Source organism: Canis lupus, chromosome 5 (genome assembly GCF_003254725.2).
Source record: "Canis lupus dingo isolate Sandy chromosome 5, ASM325472v2, whole genome shotgun sequence".
NCBI lineage: Eukaryota > Metazoa > Chordata > Mammalia > Carnivora > Canidae > Canis > Canis lupus.
The window spans coordinates 19,084,923-19,097,007 of record NC_064247.1 but is presented as its reverse complement, the minus strand read 5'-3'; positions in this window follow the sequence as shown (position 1 = coordinate 19,097,007).

Below are 12,085 nucleotides of genomic sequence, written 5' to 3'. Positions count from 1 at the left end.
TTGCCTTTGTCCACGCATACTCCCAGGCCCAAGGGAGGGGGCTCCGTCCCTGGTCCTGACTCTCCCATAGCGTGGGGAGCACACTGCACAGCCCAGCTCACCCCGCCCCCCCAGGGGTCTTCTGTTGATAGGACACTCATGAGCTTCCCCTTGGGCTTTCACATGGCCCAGGAGGGGCTGAGCACTGGCTGCATAAATGCATGGGTAAACCGAGGCCCGTGGTGAAGGTAGGGCCTGAAGCCAAGACTCCTCACTCCATCGGCCTCGCTCTTTCCCCTCCAGGGTGCTACCTGCCAGGTGTCCTCTCCCTCCTGGCCCCACCCACCCGGGTCTGACAAATTGGCTTTACTTGTACGTTCTCGCAGCTTCCACTCCTTGCCACGAGGAGAAGCAGCCCGTTGAATCCAAACCTCTGTCTCCCAGCCTTTTCTGCCTCGTTCACATGCATACCCAGAATCTGCTGGAAACCTGGGTGCTAGAGCCTTTCCCGCCCCAGCCCTGTCCTTCCTCACATGGGCCGAGTCTGGGGAGTTCAGGTGGCTGCGGGCTCCCACGGGGTGGTGTCTGCCTGCTACCCCATCCCAGGGACAGCCGTGCCCATCGCCCAGCTGGCTGGCGCTGCCAGCCTCTCCGAGTGCCCTCACGTCCCACGAGGCAGGCCTGGGCTCTGGCCTTGGGGCATGCCAGCGTGCTGAAGACCAGATGGGCACCATCAGGGTGCAGCATATGGACCCGTGGAATCAAGCACCCAGGCTTGACTCTGATCCAAAGTAGCGGGGTGGGTGCTGCGCTGGACCCCCTCTAAGAAGACGGGCAGTGGGGGTCTGGCAGTAAGAACGTGGGGTTCAGAGTCCGGAGGACCTGGGTCCGAGGCCAGCTCTGCCATTCACTGTTTGATCTTGACTGCAATTCAGAACTGCTCCAAGGTCCATTTTGTCAACTGTGAGTGGGGTACAGTAATGTCTGCTCCTCCTACCCTCAGGACCGTCAGCAGCTAGAAGGCAGGTGACCTCAGCTTTCTAAAAACCCTGGTGCTTTTATAAAAGTGAAAATTATAAATGGGGGAGCAGGCTCAGGGCTGGTACGGGAGGGGGGCCGATAGCCCAGACACTCATTTCCAAGGCAGGAGCCCCCGGAGCCGGGACTCAGGAGCCAGGGGGTCCGGGGTGGGGGTGGCCGTGCCTCCGCTGGCATTGCTGGGACTCTTTCGCCACCCAGTGGGCGCTGGCTGCAGGCGCTTCTGCCGCTTGGGCGGGTCTGCAAAGGGACCAGGAAGGGGTGTCCCCTTGTAGGCAAGTGGCTTTGGTTCCTTTGGGTTTCCTGCTATACCAGGCTGGGCTGGATAAAGGGAGGATGCGATCCAGAGTCACACTGGAGAAAACGGGCTTTAACCACTTGCGAGAAAGTTCAAATGGACTTTCCAGAAGGTCTCGAGTCGATATTTCAATCCTGACCTTTTTTTCCTCCTACCTTTGCCCTCCCAACCAATCAGTCATGCCAATCCAACTCCTCCCATCCCTGAGAGGCTGGATTGGGAGCCGCTGTCAGGCAGTCCAGACCCCAGGCATCCATGGGGCCTCACCTTACAGAGGGAAGGCCAGCCTTGAGTGAAATCCAGCTCTTCAAAAGCTTTGCTACTGGGAGAAGCAGGCAGGCCAAGGGAGGGTTGCACGAGGAGCTGAGTGCCCAGGTCTGGCTCACTGAGGGCCTAAGTAAGAGGTGACCACAGGGGGCTGCCTCTTGGCACCTCCAGCCATCTCAAATGAATGCAACTAAACGGTTTGGAAGCCCCCTCCCAACCCTGGACTTTTGGCTCTGTGACTCTCACCACATCTGAAGATCCTCAGCGCAAAGGATACATATCCTGGCTCCGCATCACCTGTTAGCACTTCTTTAAAAAGCAGCATTTCACTTGGAGTTTCTCCCTCCGCCTACTGGTGTGGTCTCCAGCTTAAGTGAGCTTCTAGTGACACTGGGTGGTGGCAAAGGGGAAATGCATGCATGATGGTTAATCCAACCAAGGTAAGGATTTTCCCTAATAAATCCCTCTTTGGGAAGGGAAGGAGTCACAAAATGGCGGGGGTGGGTAGGGGGTAGGGGGTGGGGGTGGGGGTGGGGGTGGGGCTGGACCTCACCAGTTTGACTTGATTAACATTCACGTTATTCTCAGAAATCTCTTGCCAATTAGCATTCCTCCTTAACACCCTATCCCAAGCAGCAGTACTTGACCTTTCCCTTAATTCCCCACGGCACAGCTGAGACCAGGCTGGAATATTTAAATTAGATTTCTCTGAAGTCTCAAGGACAACAAAAGAAAATAAGCACCAAGAACAACATAACATTAGCCCAGCTCTGGCCTGCTTGCCTTCAGGAGCCGGGGACCATCTTTAATCCCTGTCACGCCACGGAGAAGCCCAACAAAGACAGACCCAGAGTGATGGAGTGACCAGTCCTTCTGTCAAAAGTCAGCTCCTCTCCGTGCACCTTGGGTGTCATCCTCTCTGTCCTTCCAAGCTCTGCTCCTTCTTTCCCCTTCTCTCTGCGCCACCCATTTCTCCCTCCCAACCACAGTGTTTCCAGCTTACAAACATCTCCCAGTTTAACACGTTTCTCTGATTCCATTGTCCCCTTTGGTTGCCACCCAAACCCACCTCCTCCCAACGGCGGCATTCTAGGGAGAGCTGTGTAGAGACACTCTTCATTCTGCGTGTAGTTTTTGATCGGAGTTTTAATCTCTGTTACTGCCTTGAAATGGTCTTCTCAAGCTCATTCCGTGGCTCCTCTTCCAAAATACAGTGGCTACTTGACTGTCTTCCTCCTCTTGATTTCTCACTAGCATTCTAGACCACTGGCTCCTTTTGGAAACACTACCTCTCCTGGTTTTTCGCCAACCCCACCAGCTGCTGCTGGTCACTCTCATTGGCTCACTCCTTCCTCCTCCTCTGCTGGAACTCTGCATATCATATTTGGCCATCTCTGAAGGCTTCCATGAGCCTCTTACCTGGTCTATCTACTTCTGCCACTTTTGGTATGGGCTAACGACTCCCCAGTTTTTTGGGTGTGTGTGTGTTTTTAAAGATTTTATTTATTAATTCATGAGAGACATAGAGAGAGACAGAGACATAGGCAGAGGGAGAAGCAGGCTCCCTTGCGGGGAGCCCGATGCAGGACTTGATCCCCGGGCCCAGAGATCACACCCTGAGCCAAAGGCTGACACTCAACTGCTGAGCCATCCAGGCATTCCAACTCCTCAGCTTTTAATCTCCAACCTGAGTTTTCCATGGCCTCCCCGTGAAGGCCCTGGCATTATCTTTATCTCTTCCCAAGGAGCGGAGAGAGAGTTTGAAGGGGGCTTGCCTACTTTTTAGAAGCCTTGGCCCAGAAACATATAAGGATATGTATCTTTCCTGGGTGGACCCCACTGGACCATAGTCACAGCAAGGGAGACCAGAAGATGTGGTCCAGCTCTGTTCAGAGCACAGAGGGATTGATTTTTGGTGAAGAGCTAGCACTTTCTGCCACAGTCTGCCCTTCTAGTCACCAAACATCTGTTTAGACTCTTCTTCCCACTCAGAGAACGTACTCACCCCCAAAAGAGAAATGACTGGATACTCCATCTCATCCTTGTAGCACCTATTTCAAAATTCGGGATCTCTGAGTCCTCGCCATCAGCTCTGTGAACTGAAAGCAGGTTATCTGTATGGGTTTATGGCTAAAATCAATGATGGTAGGTCCATCCTATGAAAAGTCACAACGTTTTGTGAGCTGCTTTCTGCACTCATCAGTTGTCTCTCCTTCCTCAGTATAAATTAAGACACTATTTTCCTCGCAGTTTGGTGTGACCAGGTGACTGAGGTCCAACAATCATGTGTGAACAGGAGTCATTAGTACCATTGTTGGACCAAGGCTTTGAAGGTGCAGCACACATACCTTGCATTAAATTCCCAAGGTTGTTCTAAGAAATTACTACAACTTGGTGACTTAAACCAACAGAAATGTATCTTCTTACAATTGGGGAAGCCAGAAACACAAAAGGCAGGTGTTGGTAGGGCCACATTCTCTCTGAAGACTACAGGGGAGAATTGTTTTTCTTGTCTCTTCCCCTCCTGGGTGGCTCCTGTGTTCCCTGCTGGTGGCGGCACCTCCACCTCTGTCTCACACGGCCTTCTTTCCCCAGGTCTCTGTGTGTTGTTGACCGTCTCTTTTAAGGACATGCTCAGTGGATTTAGGGCCCATCCTTATCTGGTATGATCTCCTCTCAACCTTCACCTTCATCACATCTCCAAGACCCCATTTCCTTATAAAGTCATATTCTGAGGTTAATGTGGATGTGAGTTTTGGGGAAACACTGTCCAGTCCACCTGGGCCTCCTTGACAACAAAAATCCCCTTGCACATGTATCAAGGGGAAGAAGGGAGCACACCCAAGTCCCTGGTCCAGAGCGATGCTGGAGTCCTGGTACATGGGTATCTGTGAAGATCCCCTGCCCTGGCAATGGAGAAAGTTCTTTAATTGGGCTTTGGATCTCTTGTCTTGGAAAAAAAGCCTAGCCCATTGTTCTCTGAAGCTCCTGGTTCCAGCCTCTAGAGAATCATTTTTTGACTCTTATCTGCTCTGGCCACATTTGAAGTGGGTCCTCGAATTTGGGCCTCCCTTAGGACTGCACAGTTTCACCACCAGCCTGATTCCCACTCGCACAAATCTGGGGGATTGAGTATGGTTTTAAGCTCCCATAGTCCAAGGCTTTTTTCAGCTGAGTTCATGGATTTTTGGCAATTCAATTTCCTTAAAAACAGCCTTTGGACCTATGCTTCCAATCCATTCCTCATGCTAGTAACCAGCCTAAAGTTCTTTCCTAGACATAGTTGTCAAACATGTTTTTATTATTACAATTCTTGTTATTAATTTTTTTTCTCCCTCAAATCTAAGCTTCCTTGTCTGCTTCCCGTTGGCTACCTTGGGGCTGTCTGAAAAAGTCAGCTTAGGTGGGAAAGGCAACAGTCTTAATTTGATGTTTGCCACAGAACCAAATCCCTTTATAAGAGGATTTTAAATAATGAGCCTTCATTGCCTGAAGCCTTGTCCACTCTTCATTCCTATAATTCAGGGCACAGAAGCAGTCAGCTTACGTATACCCAAAGAGACACATACTTCTGGATTCCTCCTATTTTCCTTCATTTCTTCTTGGTAACTTGTTATTTTTTTTCCCTGAACTCATCCCTTAATAATAATATCTTTCTATAAACCTGGAGAACAACCAGCATACAATAACATTGTGTTGCTTTCTCCACAGTTTCATAGCGCTTCAGGCTTGGGATACACTTGGTCTACCTTCCAGGTAATTACAGGCAGAATTTTCCTAAATGTATCATTCCTGCCTACCAGGGGGGCTCCTCTTTTCTAGCCAAGCTCTCTTTGCTGCCAGTGAAGGGCCTAAATAATCTGGCCACATCTGCTTCTCTGATCCATCTGCCTCACTGCCTCCCATCTGCTCCCAGACAGGGCAGGCCTTTGCAGGTACTGTTCCCTCTGCTGAGAGCCCACTGGTCCCTCAATCTTTGCCTGGCTGCCTCTTCCTCGTGTAACTCAAGTGTCAACTCAAATATTGCCTCTTCGTGAGGTCTTCCCTGACCATTCCATCTAAAGGTTGTTTCTTTGGGGCACTGGATGGCTCAGTTGGCTAAGGGTCCGACTCTTGATTTCAGCTCAGGTCATGATCTCAGGGTCTTGAGATTGAACCTCGCAATGGGCTCCACACCCATCGAGGAGTCTGCCTGAGATTCTCTCCTTCTGCTCCTCCTCCTGCTACCACGCATGCGCATGCACTCTCTCTCTAAAAGAAATAAATCTCTTAAAATAAAAGTTGTTTTTTCATTGCATTCAGCACCATCTGACATTCTCTTCTTTATCTGTGTACATGTCATGGTCCGTGTCCCATTTCCCTTCTGTGGAGCCTCTGTGAGACCCAGAGTCCCATTGGTCTCCATCGCTGCATCCCTGCAGTTTAGAACAGCACCTGGCACAGTGTTACTAGGAGAACAAATGTCAGTCCTTACATAACACATGTGCCAGGCACACAATTTTAATTCTGTGTTGAAAACTTGTTTTCCTGAAAAGTTTCTGAGATACACAAAAGATAATATAATGGGCTCCTCACAAAATCTGTCACCTGGATTCAACATCAAGATTTTACCATGCTCACTTCATCTATCCTTCCAGCTTTCCTTCCTTCTTTTTCTTTCATTTTTCTTTTCTTTTTTTCTGTTGAAGTCTTTTAAAGAAAACCCCAGGCATCGTGTCACTTCCCACCCCTGGCTACATACTTCGATGTATGCATTTTTTAAAAAAGATTTTATTTATTTACTCATGAGAGACACACAGAGAGAGAGGCAGAGACACAGGCAGAAGGAGAAGCAGGTTCCATGCAGGAGCCCTATGTGGGACTCGATCCCGGGTCTCCAGGATCATGCCCTGGGCTGAAGGCGACGCTAAACCATTGAGCCACCTGGGCTGCCCTGACATATGCATTTTTTAAGTAAAGTTTTCTGGTGTTGCTTCAATGGCATTCATACACCTTCAAAAATTAGCGATGGTTCCTCAGTGTCATCACTCTGTCCATGTTCAGATTTTCCTGATTGTCTCAAAACTAACGTTTTAGTGTTAATCTGTTTGGATGAGGAGCCAATCTATGACCATGTGCTGCATCTCTCAGATCTCTTCCCCCACCATGCTGTTGACTTGTTGAGGAAAGGAATGATTACAGTTGACCCTCCAATAACATGGATTTGAACTGCATGGGTCCACTTATAGTGATTTTTCCCCATAACTACGAGTCCAGCACTGAAATGTATTTTCTCCTCCATATGATTTTCTTCATAGCATTTTCTTTTCTCCAGTGGACTTTATTGTGAGAACACAGTGTATTATACACATAACATACAAAATATGTGTTATTCAACTGTTAATGTTATTGATCAGGCTTATGGTCAATAGTAGGCTATCAATAAGCTTTGAGGAATCAAAAGTTCTCTGTATATTTTCAACTGCCCAAGGGCAGCACCCCAACCCTTATGTTGTTCAGGGCCAACTGTTTTTATTTGTTTATTTATTTGTTTATTTATTTGTTTGTTTGTTTATTTATTTATTTATTCCAACTGTATTATTGAGTTGTAAGATAATGAGAACCCAAAACGGGGCTGGATGGTGGGAGTGAAAAAGACAAAATGGTCTGAGGAGATGTCGTGGAGGAGTCTTTTGGTTGACCCTGCCTTCCGTCCATGCAGTGCTGACACCACTACCCTCTCTCAGGCATTGGGAGTTACAAGAATGCCGGTTATCTTGCTCTCTCCTACAGGGTCTCAGGTGTGACAGCTGAAAGAAACCCTCAGATTAGCTCATTGTATCTCTTGCTTTAGTCACTTGCTCAGACTCTCCCAGCTGGGCAGAACATTTGTACAACCCTCTCACTTCTTCACAAAATCCCCTCTTTATCTTGCTTCCTCTGAAGCTTGTTAGGAGAGAGTCCCCATACATGATGCTTCCCATGGTTCCCAGACCACCTGTGCATCAGAACTCATGAGGCTTTGTTCTGCTTCTTTATTATTATTTTTTTTAATCAAGCAGGCTCCATGCCCAATGTGGGGCTTGAACTCATAACCCTGACATCAAGAGTTGTATGTTCTACTGACTAGGCCAGCCAGGTGCCCCTATTCTGCTTCTGTAAAAACTATACTCAACCAGTTGGTTCCCTACCCCCAGACCTTCTGAATCAGAACTCGTGGGCATGTTCCCTAGGAATCTGTAATTTTAAACCACTTTCCAGATGACCATGATGTAGCTGATTCAAAGACCTGCATCAAAAACCTTACAGAATGCACTGATTGGTGTGAGTCCTAAGATAAAGTTTGTAAAGGATTTCTGCCAGCAGAGTTACAATTTCTTTGGAGTCAGTCATTCCTCACCTTTTTTGTTTGTGCATGCTTTTCATTACAACTTTGTACATGTACCCAGTATTTGTTTACGCCTTATTTTCAGGTACTACTGTACTACCATATTAGGTGTAAAACATACTAAAATAAAAGTGTTAAAGATTTATCAAGTAAATAAAAATAGAAGTTCTAAAAAAAATAAAAATAAAAATAGAAGTTCTAATATTCACTTCTTGCAGCCTGGTGGTTTTTCGTGGACTCCCATCTGTGAACTATTGCTCTGGGATATTCCCAGCCAATTATCTTTTGCCTGAGGCTGCCCTAGGAAGTCCAGTATGAAGAGCTTCCAGCTATCATGAGAAACTTCTTAATTCTATTTAACTTTATCATAACCTCAAATCCTGCTTGAAGAGATGTTTGTCTAGTTTACCTGGCCTGCATTTTTTTCTCTATGACGAGACCAGGGGAACTTTCCCAAATTAGTTGCACAGTAGGAAAGCATGGTACATCCATCAGCAGCTCAAGTTGGGTTGGACCCCAGCCCATTCTTCCTGTGGCCCTCATGGATCTCTGGAGGCTTAGGACACAAAGATTCCTAATGAATATATTTCAGGTTGCAGAGGGAGGAAAGGTGATTGAGGGCCTAGAGGAAGCAGAAGGCAAAGTCTGGAACTTGCCGTTTCTAGGGCTCTTTGTTCCTTCCCATAGATCTGAGTTTCCATCAGGTATTATTTTCTTTTAGCCTGAAGAGCTTTTTTAATTTTTATTTTTTATTTAGTATTTCTTAGTCCAGGTTTGTTGGTAACAAATTCTCTCAGCTTTTGTTTATCTGAACATGTCTTCACCCTCATTTTTGAAGAGTACCTTTGCTGGATATGGAATTCTGGATTGACAGTTATTTTATTTGTTTGTTTAGAGATTTAAGGATGTCATCCATTATCTCTGGCCTTCACTGTTTCTGATGAGAACTCAGCCATTATTTGTGGCATTGTTCTCCTTGCCATAATATGTCATTTTTCTCTGAATAATTTCACAATTTTAGGAAGTGTAACTGTATGATGTGCTGAGTTGCGACTTTCTTTGCTTGGGGGCTTGCTGAGCTTCTTGGATCTGTAAGTTAGTGTGTTTTACAAAATTTGGGAAAGTTTTAACTATTTCTTCTTCATATAACTTTTTCTTTTCTTTCTTTTTTTTTTTTTTCATATAACTTTTTCTACCCACTCCCCATTCTCTCACTCCTTTTCTTCAGGGATTCTAATTAGCTACATGCTAGACAATTTATATTTTCCTACAAGTTTCTGAGGCTTTGTTCATTTAGTTTCAATCTTTGTTCTCTTTCTTCTTCAGAACGGATCATCTTTCTGACTCTGTCTTCAAGTTTATGGGCTCTGACTTCTGTCATCTCCAATCTGCTGTTAAAACTACCAGTGAATTCCTCACTTCAGATGTTGCATTTTCAGTCTAGAATTTATTTTTTTAATTTAATTCTATTTTTTAAAAGATTTATTTATTTATTTATTTATTTATTTATTTATTTATTTATTTATTTTAAAGATTTATTTATTCATTCAGAGAGAGCGAAGAGAGAGGCAGAGACACAGGTGGAGGGAGAAGCAGGCTCCATGCGGGAAGCCCGATGTGGGACTCGATCCTGGGTCTCCAGGATCACACCCTAGGCTGCAGGCGGTGCTAAACCGCTGTGCCACCGGGGCTGCCCAGATTTTATTTATTTATTCATGAGAGACACAGAGAGAGAGGCAGAGACACAGGCAGAGGGAGAAGTAGACTCACAGGGAGCCCAATGTGGGACTCAATCCCGGGACTCCAGGATCAAACCCTGAGCTGAAGGCACGCCACCCAGGCATCCCCAGTCTAGAATTTCTTTACAAAATAAAAGTTTCATTTCTATGTTGAGATTTCCCATTTGTTGTTCATTAAGACTTATTTTTCTTTAACTCCTTAAACACATTAATTATAACTACCTTGAAGTCCCGGTCTGATGATTTCATCATGTAGATCATCCCAGAGTCTGTTTCCAGACTTTTATTTTATTTTTATGGGTAACATTTTATGGGATACATTTTATTTTTATGGGTAACATTTTCCTGGTTCATGGAATATCTAAGAAGTTTTTGTTGTAGGTTAGATATTGTGGGAGATCTACTGGAAAGAGTCTGGATTATGCTGTTTGTCTTTAAAGAGGGTTGGGTTTAGTTTTGGAAGGCAATTGATGGGCAGCCCCTGTGGCACAGCGGTTAAGCGCTGCCTGCAGCCCAGGGCGTGATCCTGGAGACCCTGGATGAGTCCCACGTCAGGCTCTCTACATGGTGCCTGCTTCTCCCTCTGCCTGTGTCTCTGCTTCTCTCTCTCTCTCTCTCTGTCTCTATGAATAAATAAATAAATAATCTTTAAAAAAAAAGAAGGCAATTGATTTATCAGAGGGTTTCCTTGTCCCTGTCAAGCCTTGGTTTAAGGCTTTGTTAGAGTGAATCTACTAAAGTAGCCTTTATTCTAGGGCATGATCCTTCTTCCCAAAGCATGAATTTTCTGGTAGGGGAGCTGAATGCAGCAACAAGAGGATCTCTCCACTTTGGCTGGAATGATGACTCCCAGCATGGTGTGATCACGAACATTTTGGTTCTGTGCTCAACTCCTTAGCAGCCAGTCTCTTACAAAAGCTCAACCTGTACATGTGAAGCCCAGTTCTGGAAGAAACTAACGGGGAGACCTGGTATGGCTTAAATTGTGTTCCCCTCAAAAGATTCACTGAAGTTCAGTTCCCCCAATACTTCAGAATGTGACCTTTATTTGGAAATAGGGTTTTTACAGAGGTAATTAAATTAAAATGAAGTCATTAGGGTGGGTCATAATCCAGTATACTAGTGTCCTTCTGAAAAGGGGAAATTGGACACTGAGAGAAAGCCATGTGAAAATGAAAGGAGAGATCAAGGTGATGCATCTACAACCCAAGGAATGTCAAAGATTGGTGGCAATCACCAGACACCAGGGGAAAGGTGTGGAGCAGATTCTCACTCACCCTTAGAAGAAACTAATACTCCGACACCTTGATCTCAAACTGCTGGCCTCCAGAACAGTGAGAGAGTAACTTTCGGTTGTTAGAGCCTCCCTCCCCACTTTTGTGGTACTTTGTTATGGCAGCCCTAGCAAATGATCCATTTTGTGGGTCCCTCATGTGACTCCTTCCTCCCTGGTACTGAGCACACAAATTCCATTTGGCGACAAGTCCAAACTCTAATATTTGCATTCTTAGCTCAACAGGACAGCTGGACTCTTCTTGGGCTCTGCCTTTTTGTGCTGTAGTCAGGAAAAAGCATCCCCGGGTGGAGAGCTGGTGGAGGCTGGGCTCACTTTATGTGACTGCACTTGTGTGGTGCCTATTGTTGATGTCTGAAGACAGCAGTGTCCCACATTTGGTCCAGTTTGGTAGTTTTTACAGTGAAAGGCAATTCCAGTGTTTGTTACTCTGCCATGGCCAGAAGTGAAATTTCTGTTCTAGATTCTTTGAGTTATTTATTTTGAGTAAGTTATTTGAACTCATTTACTTCTCTTGACGCCTCTATGAGGTAGATTGATCATTGACCTCATGAATTCCAGATTAAAAAAAAAACCGAGGCAAAAAAGAAATTGTCCAAGGATATATCTTATAAATGGTGGAAGTAGACTTTGAATCTAGGCAGTTTAACTAAAGTCCATGCTCTTCAATATTTACCTAATATCTTATATAACAGGTGCTCAATGAATGCACTTTGAATAGAGAAATAGATGGCTGTCTCTTCTACTTTTTTGGCCATTTCCCTTATAATTTCCCCTGCCCAGGAAAATCCCAATACCACCTCAACCTATTATGTTCACTTTTCTTCCACCTAGACCTTTAAGCACACTGGGGAAAATCACACTGAACTCCTACCAAGGCCGATCTCCTACCAAGTTATCTGGGCCTTTGAAAATACCTAAGAATTCTGTCTTTCCTTCATCTGTGCCTTCCATCCATTCAAGGTTCTGCCTTGAATCTGAAACACCAGTGTCTCCCTACTCATTTTCAGGAAAAACACAATTTTCAGCTGTGAACTCTCAGATTCTCACTCATTTCTCTAAATTTGACTTGCACTTGCACCTATCCTTGCCTTTTGCTCTAC